The 21,943-nt window shown below is 41.8% G+C and overlaps 1 long non-coding RNA gene across 1 annotated transcript in view; it reads left to right on the top strand.

The window, feature by feature from the left end:
- The first annotated feature begins 5,752 nt into the window (after positions 1 to 5,752).
- The window catches only part of LOC144380473 (uncharacterized), a 172,594-nt gene continuing 156,403 nt past the window's right edge, over positions 5,753 to 21,943 (top strand). The window contains exons 1-2 of the long non-coding RNA XR_013444637.1: positions 5,753 to 5,888; positions 16,229 to 16,318. This is a non-coding gene — a long non-coding RNA (uncharacterized LOC144380473). The remainder of the gene's footprint in view (positions 5,889 to 16,228; positions 16,319 to 21,943) is intronic.

Genomic DNA, 21,943 nt, shown 5'->3' with positions numbered 1-21,943 from the left:
ACAGTCACTTTGGGGGCTAGGGATTCAACATATGAATTTGGCGGGTGGGGGTAGGACACAATCCAGTACATAGCAATTGGACTGGACTAAAAAAGACACTTTAATATTAGGACTCTCAAATTATTGTGAAAAAACTAACTTAAAAAACATTTGGTATTAATATTAGTCCCTCTTAATTTCATGTTTCAAAAACTAAATCAGTTTTTAGAGTTTTGTTTAAAATTGGAAAAAGTGCCAAAGCAATCTATGGAATAATATTAAAAGTCAGGATAGTCATTCCAGGGGCCAGGGAGGCTAGAGTGACTCAAAGGGGCACCAAAGGGGTTTCTGGGATCCTGCAGTGCTCCATTTCCTGTTTGGGTGCTAATCCAAAGGATGTGATTAGTTTGTGAGTATTTGCTGAGCTGTTCATACATAATTTGTGCACTTTACTTCATGTGTGTTATAGGTCGATCAAAAGTTAAAACACAAAAGAAACACGTGAGTGATGCGTTTAATACCAGAAATAAACTACACCATTGTCCCACTGTGTCCCCACCTAGACAGTGAACAGGCCGCTCCTCCTTTGTCTTCTGTACTTCAAAAAAGCACTAGAGGGGCGCCTGGGTGGCTCAGTCGTTAGGCGTCTGCCTTCAGCTCAGGTCATGATCCCAGGGTCCTGGGATCGAGCCCCGCATCGGGCTCCCTGCTCGGCGGGAAGCCTGCTTCTCCCTCTCCCACTCCCCCTGCTTGTGTTCCCTCTCTCTCTGTCAAATAAATAAATAAAATCTTTTTTAAAAAACAAAAAAAACCCAAAAAAGGCACTAGAGGTTAAAACCGAATGGGTCGGTGCATACAAAGAAGACTAGGCTTGTGTACAGTTGGGTATAATATGATCTTCCCACAGGCACAAGCGGAACTGCAGACACAGTGAAAATTTCTGGCTGACATTGCTTGATGCTGTTTTTCTCCGCCTGGTAGCTCAGCAGCTGGAGGCTAAAAAGCCAGGTTTCCAGGGACAGGAGGAAGGCTTTCTGAGTAAGAGGCAATGTGGACTGCAGATGAGGATTATAGCCGGAGTCCTCTCGAGAGTGGTGGCAGTTTTAAATGGGTCATCCACAGACACTGCCATGGTGTTCCAGGAGGTTCCAGCCGCCCTAGAAAGAGGCTTTGAATCTGTGCAAGTGCCTAAGCTGGTTTTCCTAGATGATGTGTGGAGCTAAAGGGTTAAGTGATATGTTTGTGAGCCTGGATGTCAGCGTCCCTAGAGGCTTCACACTCACACACCCAAGGTGAAACTTGTCTTCGTAAACACAATTGCAGTTAAGGAGCTTGCTCCGTGTAACCTTTTAGACCAGCCAGTGTCTGCCTCGTAGAGACCTTCCAACTTTACAAATACATTACTGCCCGATTTCCAGAACACCAGGCCTGGGCTCTATTGTTCCAGGCTTTCACATTCAGTATTTTATTGTTTCACATTGTGCTTTAACTTCCTATAGAACATTAACAGCAGTAGCCCCTTGAATGTTTTCCAAACCATTTACGTTTGTGGAGCTGACTGCGCCACACCGGCGAATGGAAATTTCATTGTTCCAGGAGTGCTGGCTCCGTCAACAATTCTCTCGGTGTTCTTGTATTGTCTGTCACGTATAAAACAAGCACACTTACCTCTACTTCCTTTCTATAATTGTTTAGATGTAATTTAAAAATAACTGCATAAAATGCTTTTACAATACATTTTGGAGTTCCCAGTTGTTATTTCCCTGTGGAGATGTTTCCTTGTGGAAAGAAACGATTTCTAAGTTGTTGAGGAACGGCTTCTCAGCCTTTCGGTGAAGATCAAATGAAGTCGTTGAGGTTGTTGAAGAGCCCTGATTTGGTGTTTGTGAGTTGTGGGTGGGTGTACTGCCAACAGACCTATGGCTTGGTGCTTTCCTAAGAGACTCTAGATATTCCTGATCACATTAACCTCTAGCTGTTGGTAAGTTTCCAAACGTTTAGGGCCCGAGCTCTCTTTTCTTCACCACTACCCAACCCTTGACACTCAAAATGTCCTTGGACCCCCAGCATTGGACTACCCAGGAGCTCATTAGAAGTGCAGAATCTCGGGCCCCTCCTTAGCTATAGTATGTAATAGCATCATTTGCATTTTCACAAGATCTTCCCAGTGATTCCTACACACATGCAAATGCAACAGCATGTAGGCAAGGGCAGGAATTGAGAGATCCCTCTTCTCAAAATATCTCCCACTGGGCCAGGACTGCTATTATTTAGGATGAATTTCTCTAGTTTGTGCCGCTTGTTATGAAATATGCCTGGCCTGCGTAACTCAGTAAGTCATTTTCAGTTCAAAGCCTTCATGTGAATTCATCCACTCGGGCCTTTCCAACTCGACAGATGGCAGAGAGCAGGTTGACTGAGGAGTGAAGGTGGGAGGAAGGAAGTGGAGTAGAAGATGGAGCGCCTTTAGTGTAAGAAAGTAGGCAGACCCCCATGACTGCGGCAGCCTGGAGTAGCGCTGTGGGCCTGGGCAGGAAGGAGCAAAGTCACAGTGACACTGGTCACAATAACAGTAAATCACTGTTGCTGCAGGGATTCCTAAGCCCATGTGGCAGTAAGAGCCACCTCAGGGAGGAGGGGGCGCTTCGAGTCCCCAGAGGCAGGGAATTAGGGAATGTTCACCCTGGTCTATGGTTTATTCACCCCGGGCTTAGGACATCTGAATCTCTTGGGGGAAAATATCTGTATTTTTAGCAAGTGCCTCAGGTATTCACATCCACAGGCATGACTGAGTGAACGGTGAGCCTGGATCCTGGGCCTGGTACTCTATAAATATTCTTTCCAGAGCCTACAGTAAGCCTACAAAATCGTCTGACCTCTTACTAACTGCCTTTGTAAGGGAGAAGTTCAGGAGCTTGCCCAGAGTCACTGAGGCAGTAGGCAGCGGAGGGAGGATTCCATCCCGGATCTGTGGCTCTGTCGGACTCCAGAACCTTTGTTTTGGGGCGCCTGGGTGGCTCAGTTGGTTAACCATCTGCCTTCAGCTCAGGTCATGATCCCAGGGTCCCTGCTCAACGGGAGCCTGCTTCTCCCTCTCCCTCTGCCTGCTGCTCTGCCTACTTGTGCTCTCTCACCATCTCTCTGTCAAATAAATAAAATCTTTTAAAAAACAAACAAAAACAAAACAGAACAAAGCCTTTGTTCTCTTTACTCTCTCATACCTTAACCTTTGTAGGGGAGAAAAATGTTCCCTTTCTTTCCTTCCAGATTCTTTGGCCGGCCTAATAATTCAATCGACATGAGACAGATTAACAGGAGAAAACCAAATTTAATTATGAATGTATGGAAGCTCAAAGATGTGAGCCTCAAGGACAAGTTGAAGGATAGGGGCCTGGGGCTTCAAGGGGGAGGAGGGTGATTCACAGGACAAAAGAAGAGCAGATGTTTGGAAATTAGATGTTTGCCCTGCCAAACAAGATAGGTCACTCAGATAAGAAGTTACCTCTTGTAACAGGTCTCTCTCTCTCTTTTTTTTAAGACTTTATTTATTTGCCAGAGAGTGAGCACAAGCAGGGGGAGCGGCAGGCAGAGGGAGAGGGAGAAGCAGGTTCCCTGCTGAGCAAGGATGCGGGACTCCATCCCAGGACCCTGGGATCATGACCCGAGCCGAAGGCAGCCGCTTAACCAACCGCGCCTCCACTAGGTCGGGTAGGGCCCCTATCTAAGTTCCTTTAGGCAGTTAAGGGAGAGGTAAGTTTTTCTTCATTCTGCTGGGTCTTGACTGCCTTCAACTTAAAACAATCCACATACCAAAGTGGCACATTTTGGGGTTGCATATTCTGCTCCCCTTCACCTTCCATAAAGCTGTTGTGGCCCAAAGGTTATTCTACCCACGCTGTGGTTTCCCCAACCCCACCCTTTGGGGGTGGCAGTTTCTGCCGAAGTTCCCTAATTTGATTCTGAAACTGTGATACGAACATCCATATTTGGGGGGAGTTGCACAAGGAAACCACACTCGTGAAGTGGGGAGGATGCCCCCTCCTTCCTCCCCTCCTGCTGCGCTCAGTAACCAACAAAACTAATAACCCAGGGCTAGGATGCTGGTCCCAAAGGGATGAAAAGCAGGGCTGTCTTGGGGAATCGAGAATTTCTGGTTGCCTTGGTATGAAAGCAGTTTTCAAAAGTGATGGAAGCAGGCACATATCGTTCTTGCCCTCGGAAACCTTATTTTGTTTCAAGAAATCCCTAGAAAGAAAACACACTCATTTAATACAGCACTGTTGAATAGTGATAGTAGCGAGAACAGGGCTCCATCTGGTATGTTTGAATAATTGTTAAGGTTGGCTTTTCTTTAAATGCTGCTTATTGCAGTCCACCCATATTCAGTTACTAGAGCTGGAAGTCATCTGGTGGTGGTGTATCGGCATTACAGGAATGTACCTGCACATTGAATTCCTCAACTTGGACTCAGGTTGGAAATTCAGATGCAACATTTGACCTTCATGTATATTTAATCTCCTGTTGTTGGTTACAGCCTCCTTTATGGATTTGTTTCAAAAACTTCGGATCCTGATTCTGTCACTTAGGGCAGTGGTTTCCTGTGCATGATCCCCAAATCATCCATGGGATGTGGAAAACAAATATTGCCATTTTCATTAACATTTTTATTTTGTACGTATTTTATAATGTATATGGCATTGTACCATAGTAGTAGAATGTGTATAAAACTTAGAAATAAATACATATAAATGTACTGGGGTGGGGGTACATGATTAAAAATCCCCAGCCTTTGGGATGCTGGCTCAAAAACTTTATAAACTTGTCATGCAGTGTATTAACTCTTCCTCCCAGCAGTGTGTTACCTGCTCATTCGGGAAGAGTGCCTTTATCCTTGTGAATTGTGTTCCGGCTTGCCCTACATAGGATCATGTGTTCAGTATTCCAGTGTATATTCAAGGATAAGGCATATTTATTACTATCTGGGCTGGAGTTGTTGATAATGGTAATGACTTTGGAGAATTGGAGAATGATAATGATGGGGATGATGATGATGATGATGATGGTGATGATGATGGCCAAGACAGAGACAAGGAGAAGAAAGCCCCAGGTATGGCTTGCTTTAAAGCACAACTGAAATCAGCCGCTTCTTCTCCGTGCTATCTGGTAGTGCGACATCTTTTCGCTAGCACTGATACTCTTCGCTGCTTGTTCATCTTGCTTCCAATGTAGCTTAAAAATACTTTTTAGTCATCGTCAGCATGTACTATAATTCTCAGCTTCCTAGGATTTAGAGCCTTGGGAACAGGAGGTTTTTCGAGGCCTCTGCCACTCTTCTGTATTTTGGTCCTCGGTGCTCCACAAGCTGTGAAAGCTGTGAGTCGTGACTCCCATATGGTGGGATCCCCCCGCCCCAATCCACATGCCTGCCCAGCCATCTGCTGCCACTCTCCAGGTTATGGAGCAAGAGATGACACAGGGAAGGAAAAGGAAAACGCCAGGAAAATGAACACTGTCTTATAAACAAAACTGAAAGAAGATGTATTTTCTTTTATTAACCGAGGCGATTTGTATTCGTTACAGGAAAATCAGAAAATGAAGCACAAAAACAAACCAAACCAAACACAACACAACACAGTTTCCCTCACGGCATCAGTAATCATTCCAACCATCTCCATGCATGTTTTTCCAAACCTGCATCCTGTATCTGTCTAGGGAGCTAGCTATCAAACAAAATGGGATTATTTTGTAACTTGTTTTTTTAAGATTTTATTTTTAAGTAATCGCTACACCCAACGTGGGACTCGAACTCACAACCCCAAGATCAAGAACCACACACTCCACCGACTGAGCCAGCCAGGAGCCCCTGTAACCTGTTTTTTAAACTGAATTGTGAACATCTTTCCGTGTCTGTAAGTATATCCCCACACTAGCATTTTTAACGTTCAAGGAGTGTTTTCTATGCAAGGCACTATTCCAATTGCCATAGTTTATCTATAAAAGTAGGTAAGATCCTCTCTGCCCTCATCTGGGTATAACATAATTTCTTCCCTATCTAACACTTAGGTCATTTCTATACTTTTGCTTTTTACAAACAATGCTGTGATGAATATCCTTATAGCTAAATCTTTGCGTATATCCATAGTTTTTCCATATTGTATTGGCTACTCTCTGTTTGCCGCGCTGGGTTACTCCCCATCCTTCGTTGCCTTGCTGTGTGGCCCACATCAGTGGGCTCACTTACCCTCTGGCAGTGGGAAGCTCAAGGAGGACATTGGAGGTGAGTGGTATATTCTGCCTCCTTGGGGATTGTCATTAGCTGCATTCTTGTACTGATGATGGCTGTGGTGCCTGGGCAGCCCTCTCCCAGGGCTCAGTTCTCAGGATGTTGCTCACCCCAGGGTACCGCACCATTCCTTGGTGGTTTCCCTTAACCTTGCCCTTGTTCTTATAGAGAGTTCTTCATTAAATCCTTCTCAGTTACCCCCTGGGAGTGTGCCATCTGTTTCCTGGCAGGACCCTAGATAGTAAAAGCATGCTCCTACTCCTGGCAGATTGCGCATCCCTAACTGCTTGCCTGCATTGGGAACCTGGGATGTATTATGCAGAAAGCCCAAGAACTCCCTTTTCTCCTTTGACTTAAGGCCTGGACACCAATGACTGTTGAGCAGCTATCTCCCGTTTCTTTCTCCTGGACCCCTCCATACCCCTGTGGGGATCTCTCAAATGGTGACTAAGGCACTCTGGTGGAGGTACAAGAGAGAACCAAGCGAGCCCTTCAACCCTCCCACCCGGAACTGCTTTGACCCCAGGGTCTGTGCTACCTTCATCTTGTTTTTCTTTTTAGTCCTTGAAATAATCTGTCTACATATTTTTTTAGAGAAGGGGAGAGGAGGGGCAGAGAGAATCTTAAACAGACTCCACACCCAGCACGGAGCCCGACATGGGGTTCAATCTCATGACCCTGAGATCATGACCTGAGCCAAAATCAAGAGTCAGAAATAGCAAGTGTCGGCTTAACCGACTGAGCCATCCAGGTGCCACTAGTCCTTGGATTAATTTGTTTAATTAATTTATTTTTTGGAGTATAACAAACAATGTTATATTAGCTTCAGGTGTGCAACATGTTGGTTCTACAATTCTATAAATCACCGCTCAGCACAGTGAGCGTAGTCACCCCCTGCCACCATATGACATTGTTACAATATACTGACTATATTCCCTATGCTGTTTATTTTATGCCTGGAAGTTTGTACCTCTTAATCCCCTTTATTTATTTCACCCATCCCCCCACCCACCTCCCCTCTGGCAACCATCAGTTTGTGAGTCTGTTTGTTTTGTTTTTTAGGTTACACATATAAGTGAAATCATATGGTATCTGTGTTTCTCATCTGGCCAATTTCACTTAGCATAAAAGCTTCTACATCCATCCATGTTGTTGCAAACGGCAAGATCTCATCCATTTTTATGGCTGAGTAATATTCCATCCCACGTGTGTGTGTGTGTGTGTGTGTGTGTGTGTGTGCGCACGTGCGCGCGCATATTCTTTATCCATTCATATATTGATGGACACTTGGGTTGCTTCCATATCTTGGCTATTGTAAATAATGCTTCATTAAACATGGGGTGCATATCTCTTTTCAAATTAGTGTTTTCATTTTCTTTGGGTAAATACCCAGTAGTGGAATTACTGGACCATATGGTATTTCTATTTCTAATGTTTGGGGAATATCTATACTGTTTTCCACAGTGGCTGTACCAATTTACATTCCCTCCAACAATGCACAAGGGTTCCTTTTCTCCACATCCTCACCGACACTTGTTATTTCTTGTCTTTTTTATTCTAGCCATTCTGACAGGTGTCAGGTGATATCTCATTGTGGTTTTGATTTGCATTTCCCTGATGAGTGACATTGAACATCTTTTCATATGTCTGTTGGCCATCTGGATGCCTTCTTTGGAAAAATGTCTATTCAAGTCCTCTCTTCATTTTTAAATCAGATTATATGGTTTGTTTTGTTTTGTTTTGGTGTTGTCTAAGTTCTTTATGTATTTTAGATATTAACCCCCTTGAACTTGTTTTTGATGCCTGAAACCTTCCCTGAATTAGGAGAGGTTGTGTGGCCAGTTCTTATCCTTATGAACACCTGAGCTCACAGCAAAATTTGTTTCTTTAATTCTTTCACTACTTTAGTCTTAAGTAGTATTTTAGTATTCTTATTAAATAGGCAGAATTTTATTTTTAGAGCTTCTAGCTTGAATTAGAATCCCTTGATACTATCTCTTCTGTGATTTTCTCTTTTCTGTGAATCGGTAGAAATGTTTTTTTCTTAAAAGTCTACATCCAGTTTTACCTTCCTTGCCTTTTGAATTTTTAGATAATGCTATCTCTTTCTTCAAAGGTTCTTCACACTTGTGTTTAATCGATTGTTCTTGGCTGTTCAGAATTAAGTGTCTGGCCCATTTCCTTTGTCTTCCTCCTGTTCAATGAGATTGCTAGTAGACTAGTAGAGAATGATCAAATACTCTTCTTTTTAGTGACATGAAACTTTCTGATGAGACTTACATGAGGATAAGAGGGGTTAAAACCAAGGCAGAAACATGCTGGATGGTTTCATTTCCCCTTAGAAACACACTGTAAAAGTTCAGGGAATTATAGTCCGAAGGAAAACTCCCAGCTGTAAACCTAGGTCCCACAAGACTTTTCCAGTATTTCTGAGTTCTTTCATGAACTTTCTCCTTGTAGCATTAAGGACACAAAGAATGATGGGAAGTTGCTGACAATGATCATTATTTTCCCGGTCTTTGATAAATGCTTGTCCAGTGTTCCAGACTGAAGATTTGTTGTGTTGAATCAAAAGATAAACCCTGAAATGGGGTGCCTGGCTGGCTCGGTCGGTAGAGCATGCAACTCTTGATCTTGGGGTTATGAGTCCAAGCCCCAAGTTGGGTGTAGAGCTTACTTTAAAAAAAAAAAGATAACCCCTCAAAGTGGTTACATAATAGGTAAAATGGTCTTATCCAGTGGAAGAGAGCAGCTGGCTAACATAAGCCAGTTCAGTAATTCTGAGGTGTTTGGAGTTGGGTTGGAAGGATGATCCTGGGTTCCAGGAAACTGCTGTATCAGTTGATAAGGGCTACTCTAAAGGCTAGGTGCAGAAATGCGTTGTGAGTCCTTTACACCAGAGACTTCACTTCATCCCTCTTTCTCAATTGTTACAAATTCTGAATTTTTCAAGGAAATTAGGTTGGTCTTAAGATCTTTTAGGAATTTACCCTGCAATATTATGACAGAAAGAACATTTTTATCTTAAATTTTTATTACATAATATTTTATGTATACAAAATAATAATCTGTTATATATATATATATATATATATATATATATATATATATATATAGTGAAAAATGTTAAAATATAAACACACAGGGGCTGATACATCTGGGCTCTCCTCCATGATTTTTACTTTTCCCACCAAAATAACGGCTCTTCTGAATTTTGTATTCCCTTTCATGAAAAACAAAACACTTTTACCATATATAGATGCATTCCTGAACAGTTTATTTTTGCTTTATTTTGAGCTTTATAAAAAAATGACATCATAATGTATATAGTGTTTTTTCACTCAAGTCTCTAACATTCATCAGTTCATTTATGTCACTGTCTGTAGCTGAAGTTCATGCCTTTATACTACTGTTCTTATATTCCGTTTGGTGAATAGACCACAATTCACTTATCCATAGTCCTGTGAACGATCTTAGCTGTTTATTGTTTCCAGGTGTCCTTATAATAGTCTTGTTAATATAGATGAGAAATATACTAATAAGAATTTTTAGTGTTCCTTTGTCAAATTGTCGTAAACACTAGATTTATTTGCCTAGTGTCCCTTAGAGCTTTTCTATTTCATCATTCCCATTTATCACCTAAAGAAACCTAGATGCAGGAAAAAAATAAACGATTTACCCAGGCTCTGTTGTCACTGCTGCTATTTCCACTATTATTAAATTCAAGAACCAGTTAAGTCCCCTCTTGGTTCTTCTTGTCTGAACAAAGAGGAGCCCCTTCCATTCTCGCACCAGAATTAGAAAGTTACTAATTTTGATCTCACAAACGTATAATCCAGGAAGCGGCGTGTCACAGTGAAAACAGTATAAGCTTAAGAGGCAGCAAGATTTGGTATTTAAAAAATACCAGCATGAGCCCTTATAGCTGGGGTAGTCTTGTGCAAATTCCTTTATCCTCCCAATTCTCATTTCCTCATCTGCAAGATAGAGATTGCAATGCCTTCCTCACAAGATGGCTCACTGATTATGTCAGGTGTAAAAGGCTCAATCACCACATTATAAAATAAGGAACAAAGGAGGCTCACAGCCTGACCAATGGGACTCATAATCTCACCCTAAAAAACAACCCAGGTGGAAAATAGAAAGAGGTCAGTTTTGGCTTGTGCAATTTCTGACCCTTCTGCCGATGTTTCTGGTTTAGAAAAGAGGAATAATGAGATCCTTTGCTGACTTGATGGTGTAGGGGTGGGAAAAATGTTCCCTTCTTCCCTTCTAGGTTTTTTGGCTGGTCTAATCATTAAATCGACATGAGACAGATTAACAGGAGAAAAACAAATTTACCTTGTCTATACGGGTCCTCCAAAGACATGAGACTCAAAGGCAGTCAGGCAATTGAGGCTTATATGTTATCTTGAGTTAAGGAATGAGAGAGGGGCTTGGGCTTGCAAAGGGGAAGAGGACAATTCACAGGATATAAGAAAAGCAGATGTTGGGTAATTAGTTGTTTGCCCTGCCATACACATAGGTCTTTCAGATGAAAGTTATCTCTGGTAATAGTGCTCTTTCTTTTTTTTTTTAAGATTTTATTTATTCATTTGAGACACAGAGATACAGCGAGAGAGAGAGAGAGAGAGAGAGAGAGAGAGAGAGAGAAAGCATGAGCAGGGAGAGAGGCAGGGGGAGAGGGAGAAGCAGGCTCCCCGCCGAGCCAGGAGCCTGATGCGGGGCTCGATCCCAGGACCCCGGGATCATGACCTGAGCCGAAGGCAGACACCCAACCATCTGAGCCACTCAGGTGCCCCAGTAGTGCTCTTTCTGAGCCAGGCTCCCTATCTAAATTCTTTTAGGCAGTTAAGGGAGAGGTAAAAGTTTTTCTTGAGTCTGCTGGGTCTTGATTGCCTTCGGCTCAAAATAATCCACATGTCAAAGTGGCACATTTTGGGGTACCATATTCTGTTCCCCTTCAGTGGTAATGTAAATGTTTCGGCTTTGCTTGGGTTATCAACTTTTTCTTTCCAAGCCTATCTTGTGGGTTATTTTAACGGTACTTTCATTAATAGCATAAAATTCCTTTGTACTTTGACTGGCAAAGAAAAACTGACCACAGTGTCTAATAATTAAGGAAATCATGCTTTTGCCTTTGGAGAAAACTTTAAATTAATAAATGTGAATTAATGTTAATTACTTAATTAATGTTAAGGCCATTGCATAATGCATTTAAATCCAGATATTGGACTGGAGCTCCATTGGGAGTGTGACCCAGTCCGTCTTCATCTCTACTCTATCCCCAATGCCTTGCATAGTGACTACGCATAATAGTTGCTCAAAAGATATCTGATGAATGAGTAAGTGAAAGGACTACCTCTTTTTGCCTTTTCTTATTGCTAAAATCGTATTTTTTTCCTCTTCTGAATCTTGAATAATGGAGGTTTGGGATATCATGAAAGTTTGTCAACAAGTAAGCATTGCCCCTTTGGAGCATTTATCTTTGAAATGCAAATATTCCTGGGAGTAACATACTATAATGCTAAAGGACTAATGGATAAGGTGAATTTAGCTAATCCTATGGCTCATCCTCAGCCTGGGGGTTTAGGGAAGAGACTTGAGAAAGGGAACAAAGATATCACAAAGACCTTTATGAATTAGTTTAATTGGAATTAGTTTAACCGGAGGTTTTCCTGCTGACAATTTGCTGATATTCATAGCTGGAAGGAAAGAGACTGACAGAATGGGGGCAGGCAGGAGAGGAAAAAGACCTCATCTTGGAGCCTGGACCTGTGTGAGAAAAAGGAGCCTTGAGTGGAGCATACCTGAGCAGCCTGAAGAGAAACTAGAGGATAATACACCTTGCATGAGGAAATGGAGGGTCAGGCAGACAAACCTTGTCTACTTGCCCTTTTTCTAGGGGGTAGATAAATGGAGTTATGGTGTCCTGCCATAACAAGAGGTCTCAAGGTAGAGTAATAACTTCTATTCATTCATTTAACAAATATGCAGGGAATGCCTTCATTGTTCCAGGCATTCTTCTAGGTGTTTGGAATACGTGAGTGAAGAAAATGGACAGAGATCCCTGCCCTCATAGATCTTATATTCTAGTGGGGAGAGACAGACAGTAAACAAAAGATGCAATAAATAAGCAAACCCTATAACATGCTAGAAAGTGAGATGAGTGAGGGGGAGCAGAATATGCATGCCACCCCAAAATGTGCCACTTTGACATGTGGATTATTTTGAGCCGAAGGCAATCAAGACCCAGCAAACTCAAGAAAAACTTTTACCCCTCCCTTAACTGCCTAAAAGAATTTAGATAGGGAGCCTGGCCCAGAAAGAGCTATTTTACCAGAGATAACTTCCATCTGAAAGACCTATGTGTATGGCAGGGCAAACATCTAATTACCCAACATCTGCTCTTCTTATGTCCTGTGAATTATCCTCTTCCCGTTTGAAGGCCCAGCCCCTCTCTCATTTCTTAGCTCAAGATGGCATATAAGCCTTAATTGCCTGACTGCCTTTGAGTCTCCTGTCTTTGGGGCAACTGTTCCTGTTCGGACACAACTCGTTTTTCTCCTGTTAATCTGTCTTATGTCAATTTAATGATTAGACCAGCCAAAGGAGTTAAAAGAGTAGAAGGAAAAATCTTCCTCTCCTACACTAGCAATAGAAAATAAAAAATGTGGAGCAGGAAAGGGACACTGGGTGTGGGAGGAAAAGGGGAGCCAATGGAGAAGTTTTAGCAGAGACAGCAATATAAGCTGACATGTTGTAGAAGGTTCCATCCCCCTGGCTGCTAGAATGTGTGTGTGTGGCAAGGATAAATTTAGGCAGAGAGACCTACAGTTTAGGCAGAGAGTTCCAGTCATCCAGGCAAGAGTCCAAGTGCTTGGACCAGGGTGGTGCCAGTGAGGTGGTAAGAGGAGATCAGACTGTGGATATTTTTGAAAGTAAAGCCATCAGAATTTCTTGATGAGTTGGATATGGGGTGGCAGAAAATGGGGGGAGTTGGGAATGTGTCAAGATTTTTTGCCTGAGGAAATAGAAGGCAGATGTTGCCATGACCTGAGATGGGGAAGGCTGCTGGTAGAGAAGGTTTGGGGGGGAAAGGATTTGGAAATGTTGAGTTTGCGATGTCTGTCACATGGCATTGTTGAGTATTCAGTTGGATGACCAGGCCTGAATTGGAAAGAAGTATGGGCTGGAGATATAACTAGATATAACTAAATTTTGTAGAATTTAAAGCCTTGAGACAGGTTGAGATGATACAGGAAGTAACAGAGAAGAAAAGAGAACCAGGATTGAGCTCTGGAGCATTACAGAAAAAAGAGAAAGCCAACAAAGGAGATTGAGAAGGTGCAACCAGTGGGATGAGGAAAGCAAGAAAGGGCAGGGTCCTGGAAACCAAGTGAAGAAGTGAGTGTCAAGGAGGAGGGATTATGGACTGTGCAAAATGCTGCTGCTAGGTCAGTGTAAGAGAAGACTCAGCCAGGGATTCAGCAATAGGAAGATCATTAGCGAACTGTGGAGAGTAGCTTCAGTGGGGTAATGAGGTCAAAGGTATAATTAAGATGGGTTTCATGGAGAATGGGAGGAGAAGGATTGAGGATGGCAAGAATAGAGAACTATTTTGAGGAAAGACTTACCTTTCTGGAAAGTTGTATGACAACATATTTTTTTAAATAAGTAATTAAATTCTTTTAATGATTAAAATTTTTAAATGAAATAATTTTTCATTAATATATGTATTTTACAAGGATACTCTCTTACTCAGTAATTCTAAGAAGTTTTTTGTTGTTGTTTTTTAAGAAAATGTAATCAGAGATTTGCACTAAGATTGGCCTACATCTTCAAACACAAGGATGCATATTGCCTTTACATATGACTTGGGCTTCCTCACAGCATGGCAGCTGAGTTTCCAGGGCAAGAGAGCCAAGTGAAAGTCGCATGCTAGTATCACCTGGGGGGAACTTTTTAAAAATGTCTGTCTTCAGGCCCCAGAAATTCTGATTTCATCGACCTGGGATGGGCCCAGTTACTGATATTTTTATAAGCTCCCCCGGTGATTTTGTGTGTCCAGGGTTAAGAACCACTGCTCTCATGAAGAGTACATGAAACAAAAGATTCGGCTCCTCAGGTGTCTGCTACCAGCAATGGTTCCACAATGGTTCCAGAAGGGTTCTAGAGGTTGTAGTCATGCCCCGTGGCATTCAAAGGCCTGCCATAGAAATGAGATCAGGAAAATGCCTGAAGCAGTTGGATCACAAGTGCAATTCTTACAAAGCTCCACAGCTGCCACCAGGCTGCTTCAAATTGATGGTGGATGGGCCCAGACCCCAGGTGTTTTACCCAGGCTATCCTGCCAAGGAGGAAAGGCTGAGTTGAAGAACTGTTCTGGGACTCCTGGTTGCCCTGATCTTGAGGTGGCAGTTAGATGAATCAAATGCCAACTGGCGTTTGCCCCATCATTCCTGAAGATATCATCTCTGCATCTGAGAAACGAATGCTCGTGTTTTATGATTTGATTAGCGGCTGAAAGGAGCAGAAAAGGATGAATGTTAGTTAGCTAGGGCTCATGTGAAGTACTCCCAGTAGACGCCACAGAGAATTAAGATCCTGTTACTTTTTAACCTGACACAAGATGTCACCATTGCTCCTGTGCTTTTAGCAGTAACAGTACAAAGTTAAACAGCAGTGAGAGTTTTCCTTTTCCCTGACCGTATGTTCTGTCGGTGAGGTTCATTAATCTATAGGCCATTCCATTTATCCAAGTTAGGGTATTTATTTATAACACTTACTTGATTTTTCCCCCTTACACCAGCTATGGATCAAAATTAATATCTCTTCGTGAACACTTCGCGAAGAAACTTTGGTGGAGGTGACTGTAAGACAAGACGAGCTGACGTTTTTATAGGATGACTGGAAAATTGCAAATCATGTTCTAGTTCGGCTTTACTGCTGCTGCCAAGGTTGGAGTGATCTCCTCTTCCCATGCTTAGTTTGGAGCCAGTGTGGAAAGAAAGGCATGGACGTTATCCCGGGGTACAAATGGCTACAAAGCAGGGTGGGACTAAGGTCATTGGAGCACTAAAGCATCATTGGAAATGTGACCGTTTTCCCTGGAGAAAACTGTATTGACGGAACTTCTCTCACACACAGCACTGTGCATGGTTGGAGGGAATATTTTGCCAAGTCGCTTGGAGGTGAAGATGGTGAACTCGAAGTGTAGAATTTGGGGGTTGGAGTCATTATTGGGAGCATAAAGAGAGGCTGGGACTACTGGACATCCCTGTATTCTGCCATTCCTTTATAATACTTCTCCTCTATGTAAACATGGAACAGCACCTAAAGAATATCCATTTGAAGTGGTGCCTAATTATGACTCTGCTATAGGTCTTCACACCAAAATATTAGTATCTGTTGACTCAGGCTTGTGGAATTACAGTGATTAATTTCTTTATTTTCCAACTTTTCTATAATGAATATAAAACTAGAAAAAAAGATCTCAAAACAACATGAACTATATACCGTATGATTCCAACTATATGACATTCTGGAAAAGGCAAATCTATGGAGGTAATGAAAAGATCAGTGGTTGCCAGGGGTTGTGTGTGTGTGTGTGTGGGGGGGGTGATGAATAAGCAAAGCACAGAGGGTTTTTAGGGCAGTGAAAATACTCTGCATGATGCTGTAATGATGGATACATGTCATCATACATTTGTCCAGACCCATAGAATGTACAACACCAAGAATGAACCACAATGTAAACTGTAGATTTGGGGTGATTATCATGTGTCAGTGTGGGTTCATCAGTTGTAACAAATGTCCCACTCTGGTGAGGATGTTGATAGTGGAGGAGGCTGTGTATGTGTGGGGTCAAGGAGATACGGGAAATCTCTGTATCTTCTCAAATCAGCTGTGAATTCATGGCTACTCCAAAACAGTTAAGTCTTTTTTTTTTTTTTTTTTTTTTAGGTTTGAGCTCACAACCCCGAGATCAAGACCTGAGCTGAGATCAGGAGTCAGATGCTTCACTGACTGAGCTGCCCAGATGCCCCTAAAACAGTAAGTCTTAAGAAAAAACCATGATTCCAGAGATTTGTAATGAAGAGAGATGTGCATGTGTTGTTAAGAAAATGTTCTTATCATTACTTTCTAATCAATCTAGATGCAGATGTAGCTAAAGCTCTGGATTAGTCCCTCTCGGCAGGAAATACATGACACATTCAAGTTAGGTAGTTTGAATAGAATTTTAATGAAGAATCTGTTTTAAAAACTTTGGGTAAAGTGGAGAGAAATCCCAAGGGAGAGTATGGTGCTTGAGTATAGATCCGTGGAGCTGTTACCACTCTTAGGTCTGGAGTGCAAGAGGAGAGAGAACTTTGTGGACCACCCAACTGGAGTTATGACCTTGATGGGAGGGATGTAGACAGCCTGTGGAGCCAACACACAGAGGGAGCTGTGACAGTGATGCCCTGGTCTCACTCTTCTCTCTTACTCCACTCTCTGCTGTTTAGCCAGTTCAGCTAAGACTGTTAGTGGGGTCCATATGAGTCAACTTTCCAGGACGTTCAACGGTGAGGAGCAGGCAAAGAGTAGATCTGAGAGGGAAATGGAAGATGTACAGCAATGCTTTAAAAAAAAAAAATTAATTTTTAGCATACAACTCTACAAATTCGTATGGGTCTACAAGGTTTTCAGTGAAAATGAATCATCTCTTTCCCCACCTTTCTCCACCCATCACCCACTTCTAAGAGTCAGCCATTTTGGATTCTATTAACTATTTTTTTCTGGGATTTATCTCTTTGTTTTAAATCAACACTGAGAGTTCTAATTTGATACTATTTATTAATTTACTACAGAGGCTGAGGATTTAACTATTACCCTCACCTCCCCTTCCCATCTCACACTGAGTCCCACAACACATATGTTTATGCCATCCTACCCTCCAGTTCTGTTATGCCAAATTTTAAAAAGTTGGTTCAGAATTCATTGTATATGATTTTGTAATTATTATGCAGAAATGAATTATGTAGTATATAATTATTACATTTCTTTTCTTGGAAAACTTGTTTTCTCTGGAGCTAATGATTGCATAATTCTTGGCCTAGTTTTCTACATATCTTTCCCTAATTCAACCCCAAACACTCAGCCAGAAGTATCATTCCCCTCTGAGAACATCAAACACATGTGATAATCTACAGCTTCATTTTGTGTTTGGAGTTATCATTATTGGAGCCCTTCATCCTCTTTTCTCCAATCTGAATCAGTGGTTCTCTGGGTTCACTTCTTAGCTGTGTGGGATTTTCTTCACCTTCATCCTGGTGAAAGAGAATTCTCTCTCCTCTGATTCCTTTTCTTTCTTTCTTTCGTTCTTTCTTTCCTTCTTTCTTTTTTTTAAAGATTTTGTTTATTTATTTGACATAGAGAGACACAGCCAGAGAGGGAACACAAGCAGGGGGAGTGGGAGAGGGAGACGCAGGCTTCCCATTGAGCAGGGAGCCCGATGCAGGGCTCGATTCCCAGGACCCTGGGATCATGACCTGAGCCGAAAGCAGCTGCTTAACGACTGAGCCACCTAGGCACCCCTGATTCCTTTTCTTGATCCTTTATCTTCTTAGTTTACTCCTTCAGTTTGGTGGGGCACATCTACCAATTCTGATACCAATTCCAACATGAGGGTGGAGGTTCTACCCCACCAAGCAACTCTCCAACACCAGCTGGGTGTCCTACAATTCAACTCAATTTTGACCCTATCTACCTGGAGATAGCATCAGATTCCATGGGTTAAGGGCTCAGTCCTACAAGGCTGCCCCCACTCCCCACTTCAGATACCAATCTCAAGTCCAGGCTGTCACCTGTGCTTCTGACCTACTGACTATAGATTGGAGGTTACAACCATCCCCCCTCTTTGGGTTTGATTAATTTGCTAGAGTGGCCCACAGAACTCAGAGGAACATTTAACTTACAAGATTACTGGTTTATTATAGGAGGCTATAACTCAGGAACAGCCAGCTGGAAGAGAGGCATGGGACAAGGTATGGGGAGAGGGGCACAGAGCTTCTATACTCTCTGAGTGCATCCCTCTTCCCGCATCTTCACACGTTCACCAATCGGAAGCTCTCAGAACTGTCCTTTTGGCTTTTTATGGAGGCTTCATTACATAGGTATGATTGATGAAATCATTGGTCATTGGTGATTGAACATCAATCTCCGGCCCCCTTCCCTCCCCAGAGATTAGGGGGGTGGGACTGAAAGTTCCACTCCTCTGATCACATGATTGGCTCCACTGGCAACCAGCCCGCATCCTTAGGTCTTTCCAAAAGTCACCTCATTAACATAACAAATGACACCTTTATCTTTCTCATCACAGGAAATTCCAAGGGTTTGAGGAGCTCTGTGCCAGGACTGAGACAAAGACCGAATATATATTTCTAATAAGAAATAAGAATAAATATAAATATAAATCACAATATCATAACATTCCAGTTTTTGAGATCTTACATGTTTTTGAGACATTACATGTCTGAAAATATTTTTAAACCGCCATCAAAACAGATTGATGAGATGGCTTGTGTATAGAATTCTATGTTGAAACTATTTTTTTTAGAATTGTGATAGCATCGTTCCACTGTCTTCTAGCCAATCTGCTTCTTTGGCTTTTATTTGTGAGCTGTATTTTTTCCCTGGAAGATTTTAGACTCTTCCCCATATACCCAGTGTTCTGAAATTTTATAGTAATACCTTAGCAAGGGTAAGGCACTAGGCTGGCCCCTTACTCTGTTCTGCGAAATTTTAATTATTTTTTTTTTTTATTGTTTTCTCTTCTCCATTTTTATCTTTCTTTCCAGAACTCTTGTGATTCAATCTTGGACCTTATAGATTGATCCTCTGATTTTCTTATTTTTTTCTTGTATTTTCCATTTCTTTCTTTTTCTATCTATTTAACTCTATAAAATTTCTTCCACTTTATTTTTTTAAAAGATTTTATTTGAGAGAGAGAGAGAGAGAAACAGCATGAGAGGGGAGAGGGTCAGAGGGAGAAGCAAGCTCCCCACCGAGCTGGGAGCCTGATGTGGGACTCGATCCCAGGACTCCGGGATCATGACCTGAGCCGAAGGCAGTTGCTTAACCAACTGAGCCACCCAGGCGCCCCTCTCACACTTTATCTTATAACTTCTCCATTGATTTATTTTCTGTTAAATCTTAATTTCAGAGACCTCTTTATTGCTTCTTAGATTGCTTCTTTTTTTTTTTTTTTTTTGTATAGCATGCTGTTCTTGCTCCTTGGATGATGTAATCTCTTTTATCGTTTTGGAATATTATTTATAGTGAGGTGTAGTTTTCCTCTACTCTGCATTGTTTTTGTTTTCTCTGGGTTCCTTTTTTTTTTTTTTTTTTTCCCATTTTGGTTCTTTGTCTTTCATGTTAGAAACTTTCTTTTAATGAAAATTCTTGGGGCGCCTGGGTGGCTCAGATGGTTAAGCGGCTGCCTTCAGCTCAGGTCATGATCTCTGGGTCCTGCGATGGAGCCCTGCGTCAGGCTCCCAGCTGGTGGGGAGTCTACTTCTCGCTCTCCCTCTGCCTCTTCCCCTGCTCATGCTCTCTCTCTGTATCTGTCTGTCTCAAATGAATAAATAAAATCTTTAAAAAAAATAAATGAAAATTCTTGGTAGTCTAGGAGTGAAACACTGAAAAGCTTAGTTTAGTGGAAACTGTACATTGGTCAGGCTTGACAGTTGATGGACGTTACCATGCGTTGATTAAGAGGGGGCTTGGATGTTCCATTGGAGACCCCCATATGCTAGTATCTGTGAGTTCTTTCTCAGGGATCATGATCTTACCTGGGAAGGAAGTGAGCAGCTGCTGGTATGCTCAGAGCCAAGTAGGAGAAGGGGTTGGGAGCCTATCACTGTTTGGAATGTAATAACTGAAGTAATCCCTCTGGTTTTAGCACAGCACCCCTGCCCTCAGCTATGGCTATTTTCTGGCCTTCTGCCACGAAACCTTCAGAAGCACCTGGTCCTCCCAATTTCTGAGTGTCCTTGGGATTCTGCAGCTCAAATTGGCTTTTTCTTGCCACTGCTACCTGACCCTGAATCCTTGTGGACACTTAAGTTTTAGCTTTATGCTAAGTTGGTTACCACCTAGCCATCTGTTTCCCAGCTTTCAACATTTTATGGCCATCGCTCATTTGCCGTCGTCTACTCTCTCATTCTTTCTGACCTCATAGCCTTTCTAGAAAATCATTTTTCCTGCCATGTTTAATCTGAAACCTCCCAATCATCATTTGGTTTTGTAGCTCAACTGAATGAGTGGTCAGGAGAAACTGGGGCATAAGGTTGCTCAGCTTCTCAGGATCACTCTTCCCCAAGCAGTCGCTTGCTAAAGATCTTAGGAAGCCTCATTTGCCTTTATAAACTTTCTTTCTTCTTTGCTGTGTTGACTCTTTCTCGGACATATGGCCCATTACACCCATTAAATTACATATTCCTCCATTACACTCATGTCCAGTTCCCTTATTCCTCAGAGGATTGCAGGCTTGCAGATGATCAGTGTAGAAATGAATTAATTTCTACTCTATTTATAGAAATGTGGTGACATGTCTCCCAAGGTATAAATAGAACAATGGGTGTTGACAAGATTTTTTGTAACCATGGGTATGCTGCAATTATTCCTGCACCATACTCACTGTGTATCCATGTCTGAATTTTAACAAACAGGGCTCTTGATGCTAACACAAATATTCCAGTGAAAACATATCGCCCATTATTATCCTCTTCTCATGAGTCAGATTTCATCTTTCAAGATTAAATTCAGCCATATACATTTGAGAGGACTGAGTCAATCACTGTTCTTGAGTAATAGTTGAAAATCCATGATGAGAATAATAATAGTAATAACAATGATGACAACGTAATAAAAACCAAATATTCTGACAACGTTATTTCTAAAACTAACTCCATGATGTAAGCAAGTATTATTGTTAATCCCCACTTTATAGATGAGGAGACTTGAGCCTCAGAGATTTCCATTTACTGCCCCAGATCCCAACACTAATAAATGACTAAGATTCATAATTAGGCTGTCATCAAACATTTGCTGGATACCCACCATGTCTCAGGCACTGAGGATACCGAGATGAACTACATACAGTCTCTGTCCTCAGGTTACTTACAGATCGATATATAAATGCATAAGTGAATAATTAAACATGTACTGGAGATAAGGGTGGGGCTGGGGATGAGGTAGACAAAAGAAAATTACTAAATTGCATGCTGATTTCAATGTGCCATATGGAAGGGACCAGAGAGAGAAAGGTTTGCGATTGTATTGGTTGGGTCATAATAATAAAAGAGTAGTTTGGAAAGCACCTGACACTAGAGCCACCAGCTATCTGTGGTCCTTCCAGGTCATTTACTTGGATATAACATTTGGGAGAATATCTGCAGAAAACAGCGGTCAACATGGTTTTACACCCTTCAGGATTGTTTTCAAAGTATATGCATTCCACGATGGCTCTCTCTACAGCAAGTAACACTATATAACCAGTTCAGTGAATATTCCACTTTATATACTTAAATTGATTGACCACTCAGTAATTCACATAATTTCACACTCTATTTCTTCTTCATTTGTAATAAAGTACACCATAGACATTTCAAGTATAACTTAGAAAGAAATTTTCAA

The sequence above is a fragment of the Halichoerus grypus genome, chromosome X, assembly GCF_964656455.1.
Source record: "Halichoerus grypus chromosome X, mHalGry1.hap1.1, whole genome shotgun sequence".
NCBI lineage: Eukaryota > Metazoa > Chordata > Mammalia > Carnivora > Phocidae > Halichoerus > Halichoerus grypus.
Note: the sequence above shows the minus strand (reverse complement) of the source record. Positions and strands in the feature narration are given on the sequence as shown.